Here is a 27254-nt window from a genome sequence, read left to right as displayed (position 1 = left end):
GCTATTTTGGAAATGCAAAATAGTTATATGATACATATGCCGGTTGATGTCTAACAAGATAAGAAGCTTAGGGATACATTTATGATGACTGGCGCAATGAAGTGGACATTACTTACTTCATTGGTAGAGCTTTACATGTATTATGTCCTCTGTATTCTTCATCAAGCGTAACTTTAATCTGCAATCCTGAGTAGGTCTCACCTTAAACAAACCTCTGGATAGGCCACACCTTATCGTCATCCTGGATTAATCATTTAAAATGGTAGAGACAGATTTATGATAGGTGTATGTCTCTTTTGCGCCACTGTGCGTCAGTTTTATGATGCAGTGGCGGTGCAAAAGATTTGCTATGAGGCGAGAAAATTACAAATTGATGCATTTAGGCAGATGTGTCATGGTGTAAAAAAAACGTGCAACATGAAACCGATGCAGCAGTGATGCAAAAGATGCACCATGTTGCAAGACAGGCCTCACTTGGGGTCATATGTATCAAGCTAATTACCATTCGCAAAGATCAAAATTCTGCAAATTTCAGCCTTTGCGAATGCTAATTAAACAAATGGTATGTATCAAACAAGTTTGATGCAAAATAAGGAATAGCAAAATTTGCTATTCCTTATTTTGCGATTGCACTGAAGGATTTGCAAATTTTGCGATTACTTAAATGCAATGTATCAAACGAAAAATATGTAAAAAATGACATTAAGGATTTGGAAACTACCACCAACTTCTAGTTGGTGGTAATTTGCGAATTCTTTTCAAAAAGCATGTTTTTAAAAAAAAACAAAAGGTGCCACATGACGCCAATACATGCCCTTAGGGCATGTATGTGCGCCATATGCCCCCAAATTTCTTTTTCAGGGGTGCAGCAGGGTGTTCTTGAGACACCCATGCACCCTTGGAAAAATTCCTAATTTGCGATGAGCTAATTGCTAATCGCAAATTGCACCTTCATTCCTATGAGCCTCCTAGCCCATGGAAATGAATGGGTAATTTGCAATTAGCAATTTGCTCATTGCAAATTAGGAATGGTAAAGAATTGCTATTTATTCCTTAAAATTCGCTATTTAGGAAATGCAAAATAGTTTGATGGTACATATGGCGGTTCATCTGTAACAAGATAAGAAGCTTAGGGATAGATTTATGATGACTGGCGCATCACCAGGGATGTGCCAGTCATCCTGCGCCGCTGTTCCGCCACCCATGGTGTGCTGCATTTACAATGCGGCGCAGCATGGGGCAAAAATGGCACAGATGCGTGACGTATCTGTGCTGTAAAGGTGGCGCATTGCTGGAGTTATATCGCAAGTGCGATGCAGCTCAAGCAAGGCTCAGGGGTGCCCCATCTCCACAATGTTGCGTCAAGACCTATGCCTGCTTAAAGCAGGCGCAGGGTTTTGACGCAGCTTTCTCCTATCTGATTGTAAATACGGCACACCATGGGTGGCAGAGCAGCGGTGCACGTTAACTGGTGCATGCCTGGGGATGTGCCATTTAACATAAATCTGCCCCTTTACATTTAAGTATGTGCAGGGGACACAGAGTTGGTGAGGCTTATCCAAGGTTAAGAAGAGATGAGTCCTGTTCACTGAAAAATTAGACATAGGCTTCACCTGCTCAGCATCGCTGGACATGGCTAAATAATAGCTGCAAAATGTTACTCTTGTTAAACAATTTTACTATTATAATCTCTGAGATTTGTCTCTTACTCTGCAACATCTCATTGTTGTTATCTTTCTTTAAAGATAAAGACAACATCAACATGAGCGACAATCTGCAATCAGTTGATTTTGACCTCATCATTGAACTTGTAATTGAAACATCAGTGGATGTTGATCCCTTGGATAATTTAAATCCTGAGGATGAAGAAGAGCGTGATGAGGATGCAGATTTGTCCGAATTATATGACATAGGGTGGGAAGCTGACCTGCTTGAGCCTATGGAACTATAAACATTTATTTTTAAAATTTATAATAAATAAAAAGTAAAAGTGTAAACCGTTTAATTTAAAAATAAAGACACCTTCAAAAACAGGTTATGTGTAGTGTCTTCAATAAAATATTAAAATATGCTCATAAAATTAGATCAGATTCACATATAAAATAGCACAGGTAACATGAATATAAATTCCATTTCTTTTCTGCTATTTCTGTATTGTAAATTTGCCAAGGACTAAAAAATCTTCTATTTAAAATGTCAAGTAGTGTGTTACGTTTTTGATCACTGTTATTGATTTACTGTTTGGTAATAGTGGTTAATAAAATTTTTTAATATATTTTACCACAGATTCAACTGCAGATCATTTCAACATTTCACCATGCCAACGAAAGAAAGAGAGAGAAAGGCTGCAAAACGTCAAAGACAGCAGGCCAATCAAAAGAAGCAGCAGTCCTCTAACAAAAAGATTTGTCAAGTCACGAAGAAAGCACCGGGTAAGAGTACAAAAACATTCATAAGAAATATGTGTAGTAAAAAAAATATTACTACAGAAAATGTTTCAGTCCATAAAAAGAGAAGCAATTCAAATGGAAAGGAAAGGCCAATCAAAAATGTTACTGCTAGAGCAAGAGATAACTCTGTGCATGATAGTAGAAGGAAACAACAGTTTAGGGACATTCGTAAACGAATGTTCCGCAACAGGATAATTGGCAATTTGTTAAAAAATATTAAGAAAGGTCAACAGAAAGTGGTTTTTTATAAGAGAAAAAAAAAAGTTGAGAAAGTTATTGATCAGGCATTTGAAATTAAACGTAAGTTATTTATTTTGATAATCAATAGAATTAGGAAGCTAAACAAGGCAATTTATGATTTCAAAAGAAATAGTAGATGGAAGAGAATAGTTAATCGTAGTAATTTTTGTGAAGTTTTTTCTGGAGAATGGATGCATAGTTCAAGCTGTGAGGCATTTTTTAATGAGGAGAGTTATTTCCAGGATAATGATTTGGTGCATGCAGTTGACACCAGTGGTCGTGATTATGAAGTGAAAGATGGTTGTCCAGTTGAAAAAGAAAAACTTGTGACAACAGAGGCAGAAGAGGTGTTAGGTAATGAGGTTTTAGGAAGACGTGCTAAGGGTCCTGTGTACACCTGGAAGTGTAGTAGTATTTGTAGTGTGCGACAGGATTCCATCAATTTGTTTTGTGATTTTGTACGGTCATTTAATAAGAAAAGTTTGAAGCAGAAAATAAGGTTGTTGCAAGAATTAGATCCTTGCGGAGTGAGAGAAGTGACAGGTTTGCATGGTCATTCACTGGCTTGTCTTTCCAGGAGAGTATGCCAGAGTGTTTTTCATCATTTCAGGATGCTAGCAGTGCATCATAATAAAGTGAGGAAATTAGTTAGAATGTTGTATTATGCTAAGAGTCCAGCAATTATGCTTAAACAATTATGTGCTGCTCTTTTGCATGGTTCTGAAATAGATGTGAAGAATATATGTGAAGAAATTGAGTTTTCTTACTTTGGAAGTAAAGAGGAGAATGTTGAAATTGACGAAGAAGAAGCGGGTAATGTGGAAGATAGTGTACAGGTTTCCAGTACAGATAATTTCCAGAGGGAAATTGTCACATTTCAGGTCAAATCAAGTGAGAGGCCTAATTTCACTTGTGTGTGTTGTCGACGCACTTATTATAAGAATCAGACTAAGTTAGTGGATTTATATGAAAAAAGTGAAAGGGAAAATAATAGTGAATGGAAGGATTTCGCAACATACTTGATGGTAGAAAATTGTTTTGATTTGGGATTGGATCAACGTGTGTGTACTTATTGTTGTTGCAAATTAAATCAAAACCAGATGCCTGCTAGAGCAGTTCATAATAATCTGGAATTGGTTGAGATTCCTTCTGAATTGAAGGATTTAAATACTTATGAATCTATTTTGATTCAAAGTATCCATCCCTTTCAGGCTATTGTAAGAATGGAGCCAAAGACAGGGAAATTGCCTCCATCAGATTTACAGAGAGGATTAAAGGGAAGAGTTGTTTATTTACCTCTAGATTTGAAGAAAAACATTAACACAATTGGAGTAGAAAAAGTGGAAGAGGAACCTCTGGTTATCTTAGTTAATGGGGTTCCGACAAAGAATAAGAAAATATGGCAAGATTTAGTAGATGTTAGGAAAGTTAAAAAGGCAACATTGTATTTGAAAAAAAATAATAAATACTATAAGAATGTATATGTTGCAGAAGAGGAAGTAAGTGAGGAAGAGGATTGCGATTTGTGTGCTGGTCAAATTGAGAAAGTAGAACCCTCTACTAGTGAAGAAATATATGAACATTATAGTGTTCATCCTTTGCATTCCAAGGAAGTCATGGGGAATGCTATTGAGTTGTTTCAAATGAAACAAGCCAAAGGGAGTCCCATTAGTGTTTGGGAGGAAAGTTTGGAAGCTAGGTGTTTCCCACAGCTTTTTCCAACAGGTCAGGGAGGAAGATATGATGAGCGACCTCATCAAATTCCTGCTTCTGAATACCGGACTTTGCGATTGTATGCAGGAGATGCTAGGTTTCGACAATGGATTCCCTATTTGTTTCATCTCCTGTTTGAAAGCGATCTGTCTGGACTGTCATATGCAGTGAACCACATCTTGAAAAGTGGTATACACATGCAAAACATCTCGGCAAGTGACTTTATGGATAAAGTCAATGTCCAAGACAGTATTTTGGATTCTCACCTGATTAATCTCATGGCGTGTCAGCGTGGTACTAATGAGTACTGGTACCGTCGTCATGGTGATTTAAAATGTATGCTGAGGAACTTAGGTACTCCCACATGGTTCCTCACTCTGAGCTGTGCCGAGTATGGCTGGGAAGACTTACTTGAATTTCTACGAGAGGCAAATGCTAACGTAGATAACATCGAATTCAAGACACCCGGAGAACTGTGCTCTTTGGATCCAGTCAATGTATGTAGGTACTTCAATCATAGATTTGAAGCTATGATGTCTTTCATCATGAATAAGAAGAATCCACCTCTTGGAGAGGTGTTGGATTTCTTCTGGAGAAAGGAGTACCAAGCAAGAGGTGCTCCTCATATACATATGTTGCTGTGGATCAAGGATGCACCTAAATTTGGATCCAGAAGACTCAGTGATGAGTTTCATCCAACAGTATTCTACGTGTGCTGTTCCAAACGCAAAGGAGAAGAAAAGCCTAAGAGAAAAAGTTCTGCGTTTCCAAAACCATCGATGTGGAAAGTACTGCCGTCGTAAATTCCGAAACAAGGACAAGTTCTACACCAAATGTCGTTTCGGCTTTCCACGACCGGTGATTTCTAAAGGAAGAGTAAACAGTTTGATGTCTTCGCTGCGACATAATGTGATGAAGAAATCACCTAAAAACACATACAATTTGAAGAGGAACGAAGAGTCCAAGTACATCAACGACTACAACCCGGTGATTTTGTCCATGTGGAATGCTAACATGGATATACAGTTTGTGGCTGATAACTGTATGGCTGTGGCTCGGTATGTGACATCTTACATCACCAAAAAAGAGAAGACAGAATTGAAGGATATGTGGGAGGACATTTCCCATGAAAAGAGCCTCAGCAAGAAGTTGTACAGTTTCAGTCTGAAGATGTTGTCGCATCGAGAAATCGGAGCGTACGAATGCTCTGACCGGTTGTCTTCAGCAAGTCTCTATGCCAAGTCCAGGAGTATCGTTTGGGCGAGTCTTGGTCTTGCTGCAACGCGTAATCGAGTTCTGAAACCTGTGCGGGAAATTGAGTATTTGGCGGAAAAGGAGCCAAACAGTACCGACATTTTGAAGACCAACATGTTGGATACATATTATCCAAATAGAAGCAGTCACCTCGACAATGTTTGTCTGTATGAGGTTCTTCAAAATTACATATTCAAGAGGAACATCAAAGAAGATACTGCGAAAGGAGTGTATGCTGTAATAGGAAGTGAGGGATGTCTGGTCAAGCAAAGAAAATGCCACTTGGTAAACCATCGAAAATTGAGTGGCGAATCTCCTGAAAAAAAGGAGTTTTTCTATTTAGCACTTTTGCAACTTTTCAAGCCTTGGCGTGCAGAAGAGGAACTGCTTGGAGATTTCCTCTGTTACGAAGACTCTTTCAATGCTGCCAAGGAGACCATAGAATTTCCTGCTTTTCCCAAATATGTAGAAATGTTGAATGCGGAAATTGAGCAGGAAGCAACGATTGCAGCCGAGATTGCCAGAGACAGTTCTCAGGACAGTCAGAGTTCTGCTTCATTGAGTCAGGATCCACTAGGAGGACCTGTTATCGAAAATGAAGCTGCCACTGCTATGAATGAAGTGGAAAGAGCCATGGCACATGCTCAGGAGGATGCGGTTAACTTAGAAGAGTTGGAAAGACAACTCAACGTTGAGCAGAGGAAAATATATGACGAAGTTACCATGCAAATTGATCATGGATTAAGTCATGACAAGAAAGAGTGCTCATGTACGTCGTTGAAGCCTGTCCGACTGTACGTGAGTGGAGAAGCGGGAACTGGAAAAAGTTTCCTCATTAAAGCAATTTCATGCTATTTGCAGGAAAGGACAGAGTCATCGCTGTCTTGTGTTGTCACCGCTCCAACTGGACTGGCAGCACATAACATTAAAGGGATTACTTTACATCGTTTACTGATGCTGCCAGTGGAGCATGACAACAAATTACAATATCACAAGCTATCTGGAGATGCTTGTTTTGAAGTTTCAAGAATCTTGAGGAAAATGAAACTTCTTATCATTGACGAAGTAAGCATGGTTTCCAATGTCATGCTTGCCTTTGTGCATTTGAGAATGCAAGAAGTTCTCAAAACAGAGTATGATGTGTTATTTGGTGGCAAACACATCATTGTTTTCGGAGATCTTTTGCAGCTGACACCAGTGAAAGGGCAACCTGTGTTCAAAATGCTCACGCATGAAGATACCAGGAAGTGCCTAGGCAGCATTGGCAACGTCAATATATGGTTAAACTTCAATTATGCTGAACTGCATGAAAATATGCGTCAGGCGAAGGATGAAGTTTACAAGACTATTCTACAAGATGTTAGAATTGGAAAAGTGACCGAGCATGGGAAAGAAGCTTTACATGCACGATTACTGTCAAATTTATATCCAGAACAAGATGTTGTGCCTGAGAATATTTTTCAGAAAATTACTGATAAGAAATCTGGAATATGTTTGATGCCAACTCTTGCAGAATGTGCCAAATTCAACAACAAAATGTTGCATTTAGAAAAGCAAGAGATTGTGAAACTGGAAGCTATTGACAGAGTAGAGCATATGGGATCAACAATTATTTTGTCTGAGAATCTGAAAACAAAATTGGATTCATTAGAGAAGAGTATATCTAAAACTGCAGGTTTTGAAAAGACTCTGAATGTGTGCTTGAACTGGCGTATAATTTTAAGAAGGAATTTACATGTTGAAAGAGGTCTGGTAAATGGATCAATGGGTAATGTTGTTGATTTTGTAAAATACAGAAATAGAGATGGAATTGAATTTTTAAAAATTAAATTTGATGGCATTGAGGAAGTACAGCTAATTGGTTGTTGCTCTGCTAGATTTTTGCTTGTAAAAGACTTATATGTTCGCCGTAAGCAGTTTCCTGTTTGCTTGGCATATGCGGTGACAATCCATAAATCGCAAGGTTTAAGTGTAGACTGTGCATTGGTGAATATTGGCAGTTCTGTGTTCAAGGAGGGTATGGCATATGTGGCATTGTCACGAGTTAGAACTTTATCGGGATTGTACTTGATTGAGTGTGATGTCACAAACATTTGTGCGGATCTAGATTGTGTTAAGGAATACAATAGGTTAAGAAGAGAGTATGCGCCACATTTGCCTCAGTATCCTTTGTTTGAGAAACGTGTGGTAGGCCGGAAACGAAGAAATGTGACCAATACTGGGGAGGTTGTAGCAAAAAGACGAAAAGTCGATGAACCTAAAATTACAAGCAGAAACAAAAAGGATTCTGTTGAAGATGTTGTTGGTTTTCAATTTGAAAACAGTTCTGGTGTCAACTGCTATGCTAATGTAGTGGTTAATGTTTTGTTTTCTCTAGAAAATGTAAAAGAAGAGATTGTGGTCAATTCTGATCAAAGATTTTGCAGTTTGTTAAATTCTGTGTTAGAGAAATGTAGCACTGATAGAACAAACATAGAAAGTGTGTCTGAAATTCGAAATCTGTTAGACAGATGTTCAGGCCAAACACAATTCTCTCAAAATATTCAGCAAGATTGTCAGGAGTTTTTAATGTATATGCTTGATGTAATGCATGCTGAAGGTGTAGATGTAGATCAGCTGTTTGGGCTTTCTTATCAATGGCAGCATGACTGCGGGAACTGTATGGTATCAAGTACTACTAGTGTAGACTCAGAAAGATTTATATATTTAACTTTGCCAGACAGTAAATCAGTCTCCTTTAATAAGCTAGTGAAAGCAGCTGATCACAACATGGAGTGTAGCCAATGTAAATCTGAAATGATGTCCACATTATTTATACGAACATATGGCCAGTATGTCATTTTAATGTTCCAACGATGTAGGCCTGATGGAACAAAATTGACAACTTTAATTAAAAAATTTGTAGCTTCGCAGTTGTCAATATCAGGAAGGACTTTTGTAACTGCAGCAATTATATATCATGACGGCCCTTCAATAACATCAGGACATTAGACAGCTTATTTAAAGTCTAGAAATGGCTGGTCATTCTGCAATGATTCTGTTTTAATTTTCAAAAAAAAATTGCCGTATGACCTTAAAAACTCTTACCTGGTGTTTTTAAAACCAACATTTTAGGGAAATAATCTCGGGATGTGCTCTGTGGAATTTCAAGAAGTTCTAATGGCTCCTACACAATTTGGCCTTGAGGATAAGTGTAGTTCAGAGACATAACTTCTAACCATAAGACTGGACGTCATGGAGAAATAAGTGCACTTTGAATGAGTTCAGAAAAACTATTTCTTTTTATAAGCTAATTGAAGCAGCCAATCAAAACATAGAGTAGAGGGAATGTAAGTCTGCAATGCTGTCTACTGTTTTACATTGCTTTGTGATTAAAAGTGATGTAGAGAATTAAATAATTGTAGTACTCATAGAGGTAGTGTAAGTCTGCTTCATAGTAAGCAGTATCAGTGTCATAGGAAATGTAGAACATGACTGAGCAAGAAGGGGAAGATATTACTATTCCAGGATTGTGAAAATGATCTTCAACATTTTAATTCTGAAAGTTGCAGAAATGCCAAATGACGGGATTGGCTTACAAGAAATCCAAGAGTTATAAATGGCTCTGACAAGATTTGGCCTTGTGGAAACTTGTGGTAGAGAGCAAGAAGTCATTTATTGCATGTAACATGTTTTTAAAAACGATGGAGATTTTCTTTCAGAAAGTGGCGGGTTGAAAGTAATAACAGCACAACAGAGTGTAAGCTGTTCATAGGACATCCTTTGACGTCATGGAAAGTAAGTTAACTTTAAGGAGTTCTGAATTCTGATTTGTTATGTTGTATGGGTTTTTTAAACACAATCATTTTGATTGTGTTTTTTTTTCCCCGCTGTTATATGATGAATACCTTCAAGTCACTGTTTTTAGTGAATTTTGATACATTCTGAGAACAGCAAAAATAAACCATTTAACATGTATAATTAATTCTGTACTGTTTGCATTTATGATGTATATGTAGAACTGTGTAGGAGGCATGGAGAAGGTGAGGCTTCTGTAAGTGTCAAAGTTGTTGCATGCAGTGCTGCACTTCTGCGTATTCTTTCATATGCTGGACTACATCTGCACAATGAGATACCTAAGCAAAGGAAACACAAGTGATGTGATTGTGAAATGAGCAAAATAAATTGCACGTATTTCATTTACATCACCTGTGTTTCCTATCATTACGAATCACATTGTGCAGATCAAGTTTAGGTCTGTCCAGGGAAACATAGGAGGTTTGGACTTTGTTCAAGAGTGCAGTGGACATGACTCACTTCATTGGTAGACCTTCACATGTATTATGTCCTCTATTCTCTTCAACAACTCGAAATTTCATCTGCAACCCTGAGTAGGCCTCACCTCAAACAAACCTCTGGATAGGACACATCTTATTGGCATCCTGAAGCAATCATTTAAAATTTTAGTGTCTTGCGACACTTTTCTGAGACAACAGCAATGCAAAAGATGCACCATGTTTTAAGATAGGCCTCACTTCATCTGCATCAAGATACTGTTAGTTTAAAATGTATATCTTTAGGACTGTGTAGGGGGCCTGGAGAAGCAGAAGCTTCTGTAAGTGTCAAAGTTGTTGAAAAACTGTTTGTCCTTCAATCTTTTCCCTTGTCTTTTGTAATTTTTAAATACATGTTTTAATATTTTTCAAATGTTTGTTCTCTCTTTCACAGATTGAAAGTATAAAAACAAAAAGTGAGTAATTTAACGACAATTATAAGGTAAATGTTTTGTACTCTTTTCGTTACATTTCTATCACATTTAACTTCTATTAGTTCCACTGCTTCATTTCTTTAACCCTCAGTTTCCTGCCTTTGCTACTTCCCTCATTCCTTTCTCTATTACCTACTTACTCAACTCCTTCCACTCTTTTTCTCAGTCCCTCTCTTCTCATAGTTCCTCACTCTTGTTCACTCACTCCGTCTCTATTACTCTTAGTGTCTTTGACTGATCACTGTATCACTATTTGTTCATAATGCTTTCTCTGTGTAGTTGAAGCACACTAAGGGGCATATTATGAACACAGCCAATAAAATTATTGCTGTTTTTATTGGCAGAAAACTGGTGCAAAAGTGGTTTTAGCGGCAGTTTTCTGCCGCAAAAGCGGCTTTAGCGACACATTTCTGCCAATAAAAGCTGCAAAACTTTTATTGCCTATGTTGATGATATGGCTCTATGTTACTTACATTTCTTTGCTGTTTCAATTAATCTTTTTCTGTTATTTTTTGTTTTCTGTTTTCTATTTTTTCTCTCTGTTATTCTTCATGTTTTAATCTTATTTTGAACATTCCCTCACATTCTCCAAGAAACTCTTCTTTGTTAATGTTATACTCTCTTTTTTTTTCTTTCACTTCGTTATCTATTTTGTTTTTCACAATTATACCCTCTTCCGTCTTTTCTTCGGTAAATAGATCTATTAAACAGTATCTCTTCTTTAGTCCCTATAGCTGTCTTTCTTTTAACATCACTCTCTGTTTACTTTCCTTATACTTACTCTATTTTTTTTTTTTTTTAATTTTTGGTTAGCTCCCGGTCCGCGTACCGGGAAGCTAACCGTGAAGCGAACCAAAAGAAATAGAGCTTGCCAGAGTACTAAGCATTCTAGCAATTTTTTAATAACGGGGAGGTAGTTCTGAAAAGAACTTTTTTTTTATATTTTTGTTGTTTTATATTTTTTTTTTCTTTTTTGAACATTATCTGTTTTTTTTGTATTTTTTGAACACTTATTTGTTTTTTTTGTTTTTTTTCAAAGGGAAAGAACAGAAAGAGGCATTGAAAAAGGCTCAACAGGAGCAAAAAAAAAATTAAAACTTGCTGCGTTTGGAGCATCGGTGTTTCTCGAAAGCCAAATTAATTAATTTCAGACTCATGTTTGCGCATGAAATTAAAGTGCCACAATATAAGCATGTCAGCTTCATATGGACAACATTTTTTTGAATATTTGGCACTGTTTCGTTGGCCTCTCCAAATGTGAGAGAGATATCAGTAGATGTTCTTGTCACCGAAGTTGGGGGGTTCTGTTGTAGTTCACGCATCTCTGCACGACTATAGTTGTTTGGATGCCACCTCTGCATATGTCGGTGCATCGTGTGATTTCCATAACTGTATTTTTTATTAGTGCCCCGGGATAACTTTTCTTGGCAGATAAGGCACGTAGCATAGCGTGCATTGACTTTTTTCTCTCCTGGTGGAATGGAAAAAAATTGCCAGATAAAGCTAACTTTGCGATGAGATACCCGGGGTAACTCTTTGACAAATCGTGGTCCCTCTTCTTCCTCTCCGTCTTGTTCTTCCTCTTCCTCCTCTGTGTCTCCAATAAACTGTGCAGGTGGTCCTCTTTTCCTATGAGGAGATGGTGGTGGTGGTGGTGGGGGTGCAGAAGCTGAAGCTACTATTGAAGCCATTTTTTAATCAGAGCAAATGATCAGGTCTTCCTTTCTCAAAGTTGAAAGTCAGAGTGAGAAAAAAGGTGGGGGCTTTCATCATTTGGGAAAAAAAATAGTTCTAAACCAATGAAAAGTGTTATTTTTAGGTCACCTGACCTAGCCTTACATCAGTATGAAACCAAAAGTGAAATGAACCAATGAAAAGTTTTATTAACAAGTCACATGACCTCTCACGCTGATGTTACGCGCTGCGGAACGCGCCCCGGTTAGCTTCCGGGTCGCTGCGCTTCGCGCCTCGGTCCGCGCCCCGGGGCACTTCCGGGTGCGCTAACGCGGTTTGTCACAAGACGAATTACGCGGCAACGCGATACGTCGCGCTTTCGCGACGCGCCGCGGATCGCTTCCGGGGAGCTGCGTTTCGCGCCTCGGTCCGCGCCCCGGGGCACTTCCGGGTGCGCTAACGCGGTACGTCACAAGACGCATTACGCGGCAACGCGATACCGTCACTATGTTGATTTCTTACCGGTTCGCGGACCGGGTCGCGGCATCAATTTGAGCTAACGGAAAGCTTTCCGGTTCGCGGACCGGGAGCGAAACAAAAAAAAATATTTAAAAAAAATTATTAATAAACATATAAAATATATTTTTGGATTTAAAGAAGAATACATTTTACAGCTATAGATATTAGCTTTTAAAAAACCAATGAAATTCACTGAAAAAACCATAGGTTATAGACCATATATAGTTAGGAATTAGCATTTACAAAACCTTGAAAATTCACTGAAAAAACCATAGGTTATACACCATATATAGTTAGGAATTAGCATTTAAAAAACCTTATTTTACTCACACAAAACCAATGAAATTCCATATATAGTTAGTTGTACTAACTATATATCGCGCACCCGCAATCCACTGCTGATCATGTCACATATTACATCATTCATGACATGGTCAGTGACATCACTGATGACATCACTGATGACATCTCAAATGACATCACTGATGACATCACTGATGACATCTCAAATGACATCACTGATGTGAAAATGGTAGGGATTGGTATGTAGTATGAGCTAATCTATATTTGGTGAAAGTGTCTCCGGGGTTTCTTCTGTAAATTACTTTCCCACCTTTTTTGATGGAGCGCTTCCCGGTGAGCACCCCGGTACGCGAACCGGCAGCGTTACGGGAGTCCACCATTTTGTGTTTCGGTCGAATTAAGATACAAGATGGAGGGCAAATAATGTTCAGAATGGGTAGAAGGGGGCACGGTAGACGTATCTTGACCCCCTAGGTTTTCTGAGGGTGGCTGAGGAGGCCCATATGTGCGAAAAAAAACCATTTTTTTAAAAAATTTCGCGCGGTTAGCTTCCAGTTCGCGTACCGGGTAGCGCTCCGGGGAGCGTACTTTGTTGAAAATTTGTGAAAAAAGTTAGAGTAAAATAATAATTGTGAGTGATCAGATGTAGGGTAGCTCTGAGAAGAGCTTTTGGGTTTATGGTACATTTAGGTACTTATAAGTAGGTACCAATGCACAGTCTTAAATTCAAAATGAAAACTCTGTTGCCCTCATCTGAGAAGTGAACTCCATCTCCTCTGTAGATATCTTGCATGTAGTAGCGCAAGTTATTGTTGTACATGGAGCCCATTCCATGGTCTCTCATGTAAGCTGAAACAGATTTGTTTACATGCTTCCTCGACTTCTCAATTTGTGGACAAAATTGGTTCGACCACCTCCATTTCTGTCTTTGGCATATATTTGAATATACCAAGGCAGTTTGAGGAAAAAGTGCCATCAATTGCTCAAAGGTGTCCTTTAAAAGCATTTCCAGACCTACACCAGTCAAAGTGCCCAAGTCATTTCCTCCACAGTGCACAATTAACAGGTCAGGTTTAGGCAAATGCATAAAGGTTTTCACCAATGGTATCAATTGGTGACATTTTAATCCTCTGTGGCCAAACCACTTAATTTCCACATCTTGTAAATTGAGGTTAGGTAAATTTCTGTTCGCAGCATACCTTTGAGCCCAGTAGATGTAACTATGTCCAACAATCCAGACAGAAAACATGGTGAGAGGAGGTTCTGCTGCAGTCAGATGAAGTGTGGCAATGAAATGGGAGTTGAAAAAATAAGAGTTTAAAATGAAAAAAACTGTGGAGTTTCTGTGTTAAGGAAGCAGTAGCAGTGATTGGTGGATTTTGATTGCTGAAAACAGAAAGTTAGGGTGCATGGATGTGTTGTTTGAAAGGTGTAATTTGAATGGTCAAGAAAAAATCATTTAATGAAAGATTGCACTGGATACACAGGTGCACTGAGAGTTCAGAGTTCAATTGAAACATTGTTGTGTGAACTTGCAAACATGAGAGGTCTTTCAGGAGGTGGTTGCTATGCAAAAAAGGCAGAAAGGCCAGAGGGGGGAAGGGTGTTGATTTGAAAAAAGTGAGGGAAGAGTTTTGATTGGGTGACATGAGAGATATGTGTGATGAGTTACAGCATTTCTGTGCTTTTCATAGCTGCAGACTCTGGAGTGCATACCTTTTGCTCTGCTAAAGCCAATTTGGTGTGTTTCTGAGACTGTTTTGAAACTCATAAAGTATTTGCTAAGGTGAGAAAAGATTCATTTAATTTAGGTGGAGAATAGTATGGTTTAGGGAGAAAATTATGAAGAAAGTTGTGTATTTAAAATGTTGCTTTGTGTCAAGTTTTTTACAAATAGATTTTGTTTCTTTGTGTTACATAGCCATGTTAAAAGTGATGCAAAAAAAGTGCAAGGGTCTTACAAAAATGCTTTCATGTGTCTTAGGCCATTTTAAGTCATTTCCCCTTGAATGTAGGTATCTAATTGATTTAGTTGATGTGTTTAAAAACGATTTATGAAAACAATTAGGTGTCTTGATATGTACTGCTAGAGCTTCATAGGTTGCTTGGGGCATATTTATAAGGCCTTTGTGTCTCTCTGATGTTATTTTTCCCATTTTAATTTAAGACCTTTCCCTGTGGTGCAAGGTCCTTGTAAATACGCCCCCATCTGTGCTTGGCAAATTTAGATCTTGATTATTTGACTTACATAGCCATGTTAAAAGTGATCTAAAAATGGAACAAGGGCATAAAAAAAACGCTTTCATGTGTCTTAGGGTATTTTAAGTAACTTCCCCATGAATGTATGAATATAATTGCTTTACAAGTTGTGTTTAAAAACTTTTTTGAAATCAATTAGGTTTCTTGATATGTAATGCTAGAGGTTCATAGGTTGCTTGGGGCATATTTATAAGGCCTTTGAGTTTCTCTGATGTTATTTTTCCCATTTTAATTTAAGACCTTTCCCTGTGGTGCGAGGTCCTTGTAAATACGCCCCCATCTGTGCTTGGCAAATTTAGATCTTGATTATTTGACTTACATAGCCATGTTAAAAGTGATCTAAAAATGGAGCAAGGGCTTAAAAAAAACGCTTTCATGTGTCTTAGGGCATTTTAAGTCACTTCCTGATGAATGTAGGTATATAATTTATTTAGATGATGTGTTTAAAAAAGATTTTTGAAATCAATTAGGTTTCTTGATATGTAATGCTAGAGCTTCATAGGTTGCTTGGGGCATATTTATAAGGCCTTTGAGTCTCTCTGATGTTATTTTTCAAATTTTAATTTAAGACCTTTCCCTGTGGTGCAAGGTCCTTGTAAATACGCCCCCATGTGTGCTTGGCAAATTTAGATTTAGATTTTTTGACTTACATAACCATGTTCCATACAGTTGTAACCTTCTGCGTAGTCTTTGATATGCTAGACTCCATCTGCACTATGAGATACCTAAGCAAAGGAAACACAGGTGATGTGATTGTGAAATGAGGAAAAGAAACTCCACATTTTTCAATTACATCACATGTGTTTCCAAAGTTTACAAATGACATTGTGCAGATGAGGTTTAGGTCTGTCCACGGACACAGAAAAGGTCTGGCCTTTGTTCAAGAGTGAAGTGGACATGACTTACTTCATTGGTAGGCCTTCACATGTATTATCTCCTCTGTACTCTTCAAAAAGCGTAAATTTCATCTGCAACCCTGAGTAGGCCTCACCTCAAACAAACCTCTGGATAGGCCACACTTTATCGTCATCCTGAATCAATCATTTAAAATGTTAGGGACAGATTTATGATAGGTGTATGCCTCTTTTGCGTCACTGTGCGTCACTTTTGTGACGCAGCGGCGGTGCAAAAGATTTGCTATGTGGTGACATATTTACAACTTGATGCATCTAGGCAGATGTGTCATGCTGTAAAGTCCCGTGCCACATGAAACCGATGCAGCAGTGATGCAAAAGATGCACCATGTTGCAAGACAGGCCTCATTTCATCTCCAACAAGATAAGAAGCTGAATCTTCTCTAAATGTCAAAATTGTTGTATTCACTGCTCAACTTATGTGTACTCTTTGATATGCTAGAGTCCATCTGCACTATGAGATACCTAAGCAAACGAAACACAGGTGATGTGATTGTGAAATGAGGAAAAGAAACTCCACATTTTTCAATTACATCACCTGTGTTTCCTAAGTTTACGAATGACATTGTGCAGATGAGGTTTAGGCCTGTCCACAGACACAGAAGAGGTCTGGCCTTTGTTCAAGAGTGAAGTGGACATGACTTACTTCATTGGTAGGCTTTCACATGTATTATCTCCTCTGTATTCTTCAACAAGCATAAATTTCATCTGCAACCCTGAGTAGGCCTCACCTTAAACAAACCTCTGGATAGGCCACACCTTATCGTCATCCTGAATCAATCATTTAAAATATTAGGGACAGATTTATGATAGGTGTATGCCTCTTTTGCGTCACTGTGCGTCACTTTTGTGATGCAGCGGCGGTGCAAAAGATTTACTATGTGGTGACATATTTACAACTTGATGCATCTAGGCAGATGTGTCATGCTGTAAAGTCCCGTGCCACATGAAACCGATGCAGCAGTGATGCAAAAGATGCACCATGTTGCAAGACAGGCCTCATTTCATCTCCAACAAGATAAGAAGCTGAATCTTCTCTAAATGTCAAAATTGTTGTATTCACTGCTCAACTTATGTGTACTCTTTGATATGCTAGAGTCCATCTGCACTATGAGATACCTAAGCAAACGAAACACAGGTGATGTGATTGTGAAATGAGGAAAAGAAACTCCACATTTTTCAATTACATCACCTGTGTTTCCTAAGTTTACGAATGACATTGTGCAGATGAGGTTTAGGTCTGTCCACGGACACAGAAGAGGTCTGGCCTTTGTTCAAGAGTGAAGTGGACATGACTTACTCCATTGGTAGGCTTTCACATGTATTATCTCCTCTGTACTCTTGAACAAGCGTAAATTTCATCTGCAACCCTGAGTAGGCCTCACCTTAAACAAACCTCTGGATAGGCCACACCTTATCGTCATCCTGAATGAATCATTTAAAATGTTAGGGACAGATTTATGATAGGTGTATGCCTCTTTTGCGTCACTGTGCGTCACTTTTGTGACGCAGCGGCGGTGCAAAAGATTTGCTATGTGGTGACATATTTACAACTTGATGCATCTAGGCAGATGTGTCATGCTGTAAAGTCCCGTGCCACATGAAACCGATGCAGCAGTGATGCAAAAGATGCAGCATGTTGCAAGACAGGCCTCATTTCATCTCCAACAAGATAAGAAGCTGAATCTTCTCTAAATGTCAAAATTGTTGTATTCACTGCTCAACTTATGTGTACTCTTTGATATGCTAGAGTCCATCTGCACTATGAGATACCTAAGCAAAGGAAACACAGGTGATGTGATTGTGAAATGAGGAAAAGAAACTCCACATTTTTCAAGTACATCACCTGTGTTTTCTAAGTTTACGAATGACATTGTGCAGATGAGGTTTAGGTCTGTCCACGGACACAGAAGAGGTCTGGCCTTTGTTCAAGAGTGAAGTGGGCATGACTTACTTCATTGGTAGGCTTTCACATGTATTATCTCCTCTGTACTCTTCAACAAGCGTAAATTTCATCTGCAACCCTGAGTAGGCCTCACCTCAAACAAACCTCTGGATAGGCCACACTTTATCGTAATCTTGAATCAATCATTTAAAATGTTAGGGACACATTTATGATAGGTGTATGTCTCTTTTGCGTCTCTGTGCGTCACTTTTGTGACGCAGCGGTGGTGGAAAAGATTTGCTATGTGGCGACATATTTACAACTTGATGCATCTAGGCAGATGTGTCATGCTGTAAAGTTCTGTGCCACATGAAACCTGCGTCAGTTCTCATATAGGTGTTTTGTTGCAAGGTATGCATTAATTTGCATGAAAGCCCTGTAAAGGTAACACAGTGAAATTTAGAAGATTTCACTGAGTCAGCTTTATAGCATTGCTGAATCAAATCCTTACACCTGTTTGAAACAGGCATAAGAAGTGATGCACCATGCAATGTGAGGCTTCCTCCTGTGCATTGCAGTAGACATGTCGCGCTTATGACGTGATTCCTGCAATGTGCTGCTTTTGCGGCACAGATGCGTGACGCATCTGTGCTGTTTTTGCTCAATGGTGCTCCACATTGTAAATGCTTTTGTAACAAAGGGGAGTTTGGTCCTGGGACAGAGGGTCAGCTGGACCTTATAATACCGGAAAAACAGAAGCAATGCTGGCCCTCAAGGTGATTTTACCTCGTAATTTATGAGAATACAAACAAGGGAAAAACCTTTTGTTTGTATGGGTTATTTTATTTAAACCCTTTCTGTCTATTTTTAATCATTTTGAAAAACATTTCATGGGTAAGAAAAAACACTAGTGACAAACATTTACAATATTTACAACTATCATACATACGAAATATCATACAATAATCACAGAATAACATACATACAAATGAATCCACAATTATATACAAGCTTCTCTAACAAGAGAAAACAATAATTCGACCATCACAAATAATTGATCTTTGCGAAGATTCAAATCATTAGAATGCCCCACCAGGGTCAAAGAACAGAAACAGACAACAGAAATTTAAATTAAAACTCTTCAATCAGTTAGGTTTGAGAAATAACTCAAAGCTTTACTACATCAAAAATTGCCTATTTGCCGTTTTGCCGACGCGTTTCGAATCTGGATGCAATCTCAGATTCTCTTCAGGGCTCTGTCAATGTGGTATTCTACAAAAAGAAAGGAAGCTTGCTTTAACCACCATTCTTTAAAAAATTGAGTACCCCCTCAGGACAGAAAGTCACAGGGTTTTACCTTTTCGTGTGGATAACACGGTCCCGCGGTCCAATTATTCAAATGAGATAGGGCTTTTGATTAGGCAGAAATTCTGCTAAAAGAATATGTGAATGGGAATCAGTCACCAGGCCATTCAGAGACATACCATTAGCGTGGTTCCACTACTGTAAAGCACACGAGTCATACCTTTCAGCTGTAGAGCACGGGGACGCTACTATTTCATTTCGCACTGTAAATCCCCCTCTGACAAATCAGTGACGCTGCCGCCTGAAAAGCAACAGACAAAGACTATACTTAACACTAGTTTACCGAATATTTGCGGGATTAGAATTACTTTCAATCGCGCATACCTGAAAGCTCTAAGTATGGAGCAAAGGAAGGTTGATGAACCGGTCCCGAGGATCCTTGGCTGTCGTGCGGGGAAGAGGCTGGGGAACAGGCTGGCGTTGCCTCCGCGGCGTGCCACAGGGCGTGCTTCAATTGCGCTAGTTTCTAAAAGAATTATCTAAAATTATATTGCGCAAAAACGCCGTGTTTTCTTTGCCATAGTTTAAGGACATGCTAACACCCACCTTGCTTTCCAACTGATGGACCAGGAAATGCGAACTCATTGGTGGAAAACCACCATGTGAGGGTCCTACATCATAGCAAGCCCGCCGCTCGGCATTGTGGTCTCTGTAGTTCCTCAGGCATGCAAAGGCTATTACAGGCGAGAAATCTCTGACAAAGAGTTGAGCCCCGTTTGGGTGCTATTGAATTTAAGTATCAAATATGCTTCTTTCTTTAGTAGCATTTGATCATTATTTGCACCCACAGTAGGTGAAGTCAGATTAAACAGCACAGTCCACTTGAACTCGTTTTCCCCATGACTGTGATCAATGAAATGTTGAACAAGGGGCGCTGTGAGCACTTTGTTCTTAAGGCGTGACCTATGTTGCGTCATGCGTGTATTGGCTTGTTGATTTGTCTTGCCTATATAAATTTTAGGACAAGGACAGATGATGGCATAAACAACATTTTTGGTTCTGCAGTTAGTAAAATTGGAGTGCGTCCACATTGTGGTAGTGTGGCGGAAAATTTTCCCTTCAATGGTTGTATCACACGCGACACAATTCCCACATCTGTGGTGACCCTCAATTGGTTTGAGACCCCATTGAGATAATAGGTCGCTTCTCGGTTTTGATGTTCTGATGTCTGCGCGCACTAGTTGCTGGCCAATATTCTGGTGTTTTCTAAAAGCGAATATGGGATGAGGGAATGGTATTCCTATATCATCTAGCAAATGCCAGTGTTTAAGAACCATCTGTCTTATTTTATGGGTTTCTGCACAAAAGGTAGTGACGCAAACCAAACTCTCAAGTTCACGTTTATTTTTTGTCTCAAAGAGACATTCTCTAGGTGTATAACGCACCCTCTTAAAGGAATGTTTCAGTAATTTCTTGGGGTAACCCCGTTGCCCCAATTCATCACAGAAGTTTTGGCCATGTTGCTCAAACTGTTCAACTTCTGAGCAATTTCTCCGAATCCGGAGGAGTTGCCCATATGGCAAGTTCGCCCTCAAATTTCTCGGATGCGAACTGCCATAGTGAAGGATGGTATTTTTATCCGTTGTCTTCTTGAATAATGATGATTTCAGAGTACCTCCCAAATTACTTATCTCTACATCCAAAAAAGTCATTTTGACATTACTTGAATCAAGTGAGAACTGTATGTCATGATGTCTTGAATTTATCCATTGGTGAAAGTTACTCAAGTCGGTGTGGCTCCCCTGCCACAGGAGCCACACGTCGTCGATGTAACGGTACCAATGCAGTATGTTTCGTGAATAAGGGTTATTTGTCTCTATGAACTTTTTTTCATATTCAGCCATATAAAGTACGGCCATCTCCGGAGCATAAGGACACCCCATCGCGGTGCCCTTAACCTGCATGAAAAAATCGTCATTGAAGCGGAAATAATTCTTTTTAAGAGTTATTTCAGCCAGTCTTAGTATGAAGGATGTGGGGACTTTATGAGGTCTCTCTCTGGAGTCAAGGTAAAGTTCGATCACCTCTTACGCTTCTTCCTGCGGAATCTGAGTATAGAGGGACGTCACATCCATTGTCACCATTAGTTGTGATGTGTCATCAAACAAAGTGCCCTCTACTTTTAGCAGAAAATCCGTGGTGTCCCGTAGATAAGCCTTAACTTTAGTCACAAACGGCTTGAAAAAGAAATCCACAAATTTGGACAAAGGCTCAAGGCACGAATCGCACCCCGAAACGATCGGTCGTCCGGGGGGATCGGACAGGTTTTTATGTATTTTAGGCAAAAAATATGCCACCGGAGTTCTGGGGAATTTTTTAATTAAAAAATCAGTTTCTTTAGGGCCCAAGAAACCACTTTCTTTGCCATTTTGAACAACATCAGCGATCAGGGATTGAATTTGTTGTAGAGGGTCTTCCCTCAGTTTGCGGTACCATTCCTGATTATTAACATGTGAACCTCCTTCAGCTAAATATTTGTCCCTTGACCAAATGACAACAGCACCGCCCTTGTCGGCCTGCTTTATTACCAATGAGGGATCTTCCTTGAGATTTTTTAAGGCTGTCCGTTGTCCCTTAGTGATATTAGGTTTAACAAATTTCTGCTGATGTTCTAACTTATTGATGGATGACAAAAGAATTTGTTCAAACGCAAGTACTTGCTTTGGTATGTTCTGAGTAGGTAAAAAAGTGGATTTATTCCTGAGGCCCGTGGTCTCCATGTTATTATATGGAGGCTGGTTGGCAAAAAAGACTTTAAGTCGGATCTTGCGACAGAATTCTAACGTTTCTAACTTTAATTTAGTAAAGTCTATACGTCTAGTTGGAACAAATTTTAGCCCCAAATTCAATACTGACTCCTCGTCTTTTGACAATGTCCGAGCAGATAAATTAACTACGGTAGACGGGCTTTCTACAACTTGTAGAAGTTCCTCCGGGTTCGCATTTCCCATTGTGGTTTGAATCTTACTTTTTGCTGCTGGCCTTTCTCTAAAAAAGGAGTTTGTTTTTTATTAATCCCACCTCTTGAGTCCGAGCCAGATGACTCAGAGGACGAGGTTTCTGAGAAGGTTTTATACCTGTTTCTTGATCTTCCTTGAAAGTTGGAAAGAGCTCCTCGAGATTCTGGTTGGGAGTAGAAATCGTCTTTAAGGAAGGGATAAGCCCTTTCTAATGTAAAGGATTTGGAGACCCTTTCGTACTGTGCTGACTTACTAGTGATTGTATTGTCTTTGAAAGATTGTATCTCTTTATCAATTTTCTCTAAAAGAGCTTTAGAGTCTGTAACCACTTGGCTGTCTCTGATGGCCGTAGTGAGTTCTTCAATTTCTTCTAGTTCCTTAGCACATAGTCTCTGGGCAGTTTCTATGGTATGGACCATAAGGTCCCTGCTGCACTTAGTATTTATACAGCTAAAGCCCTTTTTGTAGTCTACATCATCAGTAAAAATGACCGGGACATTTTTCACCTGAAGACCCCAAGGAATGGTCCCACCCCTTAGGTGCTTCAGGAGAAAATGACCGTGTAGTTCCGTACGAATCTGTTTTTTACGGAGTCTGGTTAATTTCTCAGTTTCATTCTGCTGCTGGGCTGAAGAGCTCAGAGTGACTTCTGCAAAGGGGGATGTGGCTAACAAATTCTTAATGTGGTTTTCAGAGAAAGACAAAGTGTCCTTCTCGCCCATTACTTTGGAGAGACAGAGATGTCTTTCCAGGCCGCGAGCCAAGAATAACTCACAACACGGAAGATTCAATGCCCTTAAAACTCTCGCGAGTATGCACTCGCTCTAGAATTTGTAACAAAGGGGAGTTTGGTCCTGGGACAGAGGGTCAGCTGGACCTTATAATACTGGAAAAACAGAAGCAATGCTGGCCCTCAAGATGATTTTGCCTCGTAATTTATGAGAATACAAACAAGGGAAAAACCTTTTGTTTGTATGGGTTATTTTATTTAAACCCTTTCTGTCTATTTTTAATCATTTTGAAAAACATTTCATGGGTAAGAAAAAACCCTAGTGACAAACATTTACAATATTTACAACTATCATACATACGAAATATCATACAATAATCACAGAATAACATACATACAAATGAATCCACAATTATATACAAGCTTCTCTAACAAGAGAAAACAATAATTCGACGTCCCCGTGCTCTACAGCTGAAAGGTATGACTTGTGTGCTTTACAGTAGTGGAACCACGCTAATGGTGTGTCTCTGAATGGCCTGGTGACTGATTCCCATTCACATATTCTTTTAACAGAATTTCTGCCTAATCAAAAGCCCTATCTCATTTGAATAATTGGACCGCGGGACCGCGTTATCCACACGAAAAGGTAAAACCCTGTGACTTTCTGCCCTGAGGGGGTACTCAATTTTTTAAAGAATGGTGGTTAAAGCAAGCTTCCTTTCTTTTTGTAGAATACCACATTGACAGAGCCCTGAAGAGAATCTGAGATTGTATCCAGATTCGAAACGCGTCGGCAAAACGGCAAATAGGCAATTTTTGATGTAGTAAAGCTTTGAGTTATTTCTCAAACCTAACTGATTGAAGAGTTTTAATTTAAATTTCTGTTGCCTGTTTCTGTTCTTTGACCCTGGTGGGGCATTCTAATGATTTGAATCTTCGCAAAGATCAATTATTTGTGATGGTCGAATTATTGTTTTCTCTTGTTAGAGAAGCTTGTATATAATTGTGGATTCATTTGTATGTATGTTATTCTGTGATTATTGTATGATATTTCGTATGTATGATAGTTGTAAATATTGTAAATGTTTGTCACTAGTGTTTTTTCTTACCCATGAAATGTTTTTCAAAATGATTAAAAATAGACAGAAAGGGTTTAAATAAAATAACCCATACAAACAAAAGGTTTTTCCCTTGTTTGTATTCTCATAAATTACGAGGTAAAATCACCTTGAGGGCCAGCATTGCTTCTGTTTTTCCACATTGTAAATGCGGCACACTATGGGTGGCAGAGCAGCGGTGCACATTAACTGGTGCATCCGTGGGGATGCGCCACTTAGCATAAATCTGCCCTTGTACATTTAAGTATGAGCAGGGGACACAGAGTCGGTGAGGCTTATCCAAGGTTAAGAAGAGATGAGTCCTGTTCACTGAAAACTTGGACATAGGCCTCACCTCCTCAGCATCGCTGGACATGGCTAAATAATAGCTGTAAAATGTTACTCTTGTTAAACAATTTTACTATTATAATCTCTGAGATTTGTCTCTTACTCTGCAACATCTCATTGTTGTTCTCTTTCTTTAAAGATAACGACAACATGAACCATGAGTGACAATCAGCAATCAGTTGATCTCGACCTCATCATTGAACTTGTAATTGAAACGTCAGTGGAAGTAGATCCCTTGGATGATTTAAATCCTGAGGATGATGAAGAACATGATGAGGATGCCGATTTGTCAGAATTGTATGACATAGGGTGGGAAGCTGACTTGCTTGAGCCTATGGAACTATAAACATTTATTTTTAAAATTTACAATAAATGAAAAGTAAAAATGTAAACCGTTTCTTTTAAAAATAAACACACCTTTAAAAACAGGTTATGTGTAGTGTCTTCAATAAAATATTAAAATATGCTCATAAAATTAGATCAGATTCACATATAAAACAGGACAGGTAAAATGAAGAAGAATTCCATTTCTTTTCTGATATTTGTGTATTCTAAATTTGCCAAAGCACTAAAAAATATTCTATGTAAAAATGTCAAGTAGTGTGTTAAGTTTTTGATGACTGTTATTGATTTACTGTTTGGTAATAGTGGTTAATAAAATGTTTTATTATATTTTACCACAGATTCAACTGCAGATCATTTCAAATTTTGAGAATGCCAACTAAGGATAGAATGAGAAAGGCTACAAAACGTCAAAGACAGCAGGTCCATCATTTACTGCAGCAGTCCTCTACAATAAAAAATCGTGCACTCACCAAGAAAGCACCGGGTAAGACCACGAAAACATTCATAAGAAACATTTCTAGAAAAAAAAGTAGTATTACAGAAAATGTTTTTGTCCAGAAAAAGAGAAGCAATTAAAACGGAAAGGAAAGGCCAATCAAAAATGTTACTGCTAGAGCAAGAGATAACTCTGTGCATGATAGTAGAAGGAAACAACAGTTTAGGGACATTCGTAAACGAATGTTCCGCAACAGGATAATTGGCAATTTGTTAAAAAATATTAAGAAAGGTCAACAGAAAGTGGATTTTTATAAGAGAAAAAAAAAAGTTGAGAAAGTTATTGATCAGGCATTTGAAATTAAACGAAAGTTATTTATATTGATAATCAATAGAATTAGGAAGCTAAACAAGGCAATTTATGATTTCAAAAGAAAAAGTAGATGAAAGAGAACAGTTAATCGTAGTAATTTTTGTGAAGTTTTTTCCGGAGAATGGATGCATAGTTCAAGTTGTGAGGCATTTTTCAATGAGGAGAGTTATTTCCAGGATAATGATTTGGTGCATGCAGTTGACACCAGCGGTCGAGCTTATGAGGTGAAAGATGGTTGTCCAGTTGAAAAAGAAAAACTTGTGACAATAGACGCAGAAGAGATGTTAGGTAATGAGGTTTTAGGAAGACGTCCTAAGGGACCTGTGTACACCTGGAAGTGTAGTAGTATTTGCAGTGTGCGACAGGATTCCATCAATTTGCTTTGTGATTTTGTACGGACATTTAATAAGAAAAGTTTGAAGCAGAAAATGAAGTTGTTGCAAGAATTAGATCCTTGCAGAGTGAGAGAAGTGACAGGTTTGCATGGTCATTCACTGGCTTGTCTTTCCAGGAGAGTATGCCAGAGTGTTTTTCATCATTTCAGGATGCTAGCAGTGCATCATAATAAAGTGAGGAAATTAGTTAGAATGTTGTATTATGCTAAGAGTCCAGCAGTTATGCTTAAACAATTATGCGCTGCTCTTTTGCATGGTTCTGAAATAGATGTGAAGAATATGTGTGAAGAAATTGAGTTTTGTTACTTTGGAAGTAAAGAGGAGAATGTTGAAATTGACCCAGAAGAAGAGGGTAATGTGGAAGATAGTGTACAGGTTTCCAGTACAGATAATTTTCAGAAGGAAATTGCCACGTTTCAGGTGAAATCAAGTGAGAGGCCTAATTTCACTTGTGTGTGTTGTCGACGCACTTATTATAAGAATCAGACTAAGTTAGTGGATTTATATGCAAAAAGTGAAAGGGAAAATAATAGTGAATGGAAGGATTTCGCTACATACTTGATGGTAGAAAATTGTTTTGATTTGGGATCGGATCAACGTGTGTGTACTTATTGTTGTAATAAATTAAATCAAAACCAGATGCCTGCTAGAGCGGTTCATAATAATCTGGAATTGGTTGAGATTCCTTCTGAATTGAAGCATTTAAATACTTATGAATCTATTTTGATTCAAAGTATCCATCCCTTTCAGGCTATTGTAAGAATGGAGCCAAAGACAGGGAAATTGCCTCCATCAGATTTACAGAGAGGATTAAAGGGAAGAGTTGTTTATTTGCCTCTAGATGTGAAGAAAAACATTAACACAATTGGAGTAGAAAAAGTGGAAGAGGAACCTCTGGTTATCTTAGTTAATGGGGTTCCGACAAAGAATAAAAAAATATGGCAAGATTTAGTGGATGTTAGGAAAGTCAAAAAGGCAACATTGTATTTGAAAAAAAATAATAAGTACTATAAGAATGTATATGTTGCAGAAGAGGAAGTAAGTGAGGAAGAGGATAGCGATTTGTGTGCTGGTCAAATTGAGAAAGTAGAACCCTCTAAAAGTGAAGAAATATATGAACATTATAGTGTTCATCCTTTGCATTCCAAGGAAGTCATGGGGAATGCTATTGAGTTGTTTCAAATGAAACAAGCCAAAGGGAGTCCCATTAGTGTCTGGGAGGAAAGTTTGGAAGCTCGGTGTTTCCCA

The sequence above is a fragment of the Lissotriton helveticus genome, chromosome 2_1 (genome assembly GCF_964261635.1).
Source record: "Lissotriton helveticus chromosome 2_1, aLisHel1.1, whole genome shotgun sequence".
In the NCBI taxonomy this organism is placed as follows: Eukaryota; Metazoa; Chordata; class Amphibia; order Caudata; family Salamandridae; genus Lissotriton; species Lissotriton helveticus.
This window is presented reverse-complemented; position numbering follows the sequence as displayed.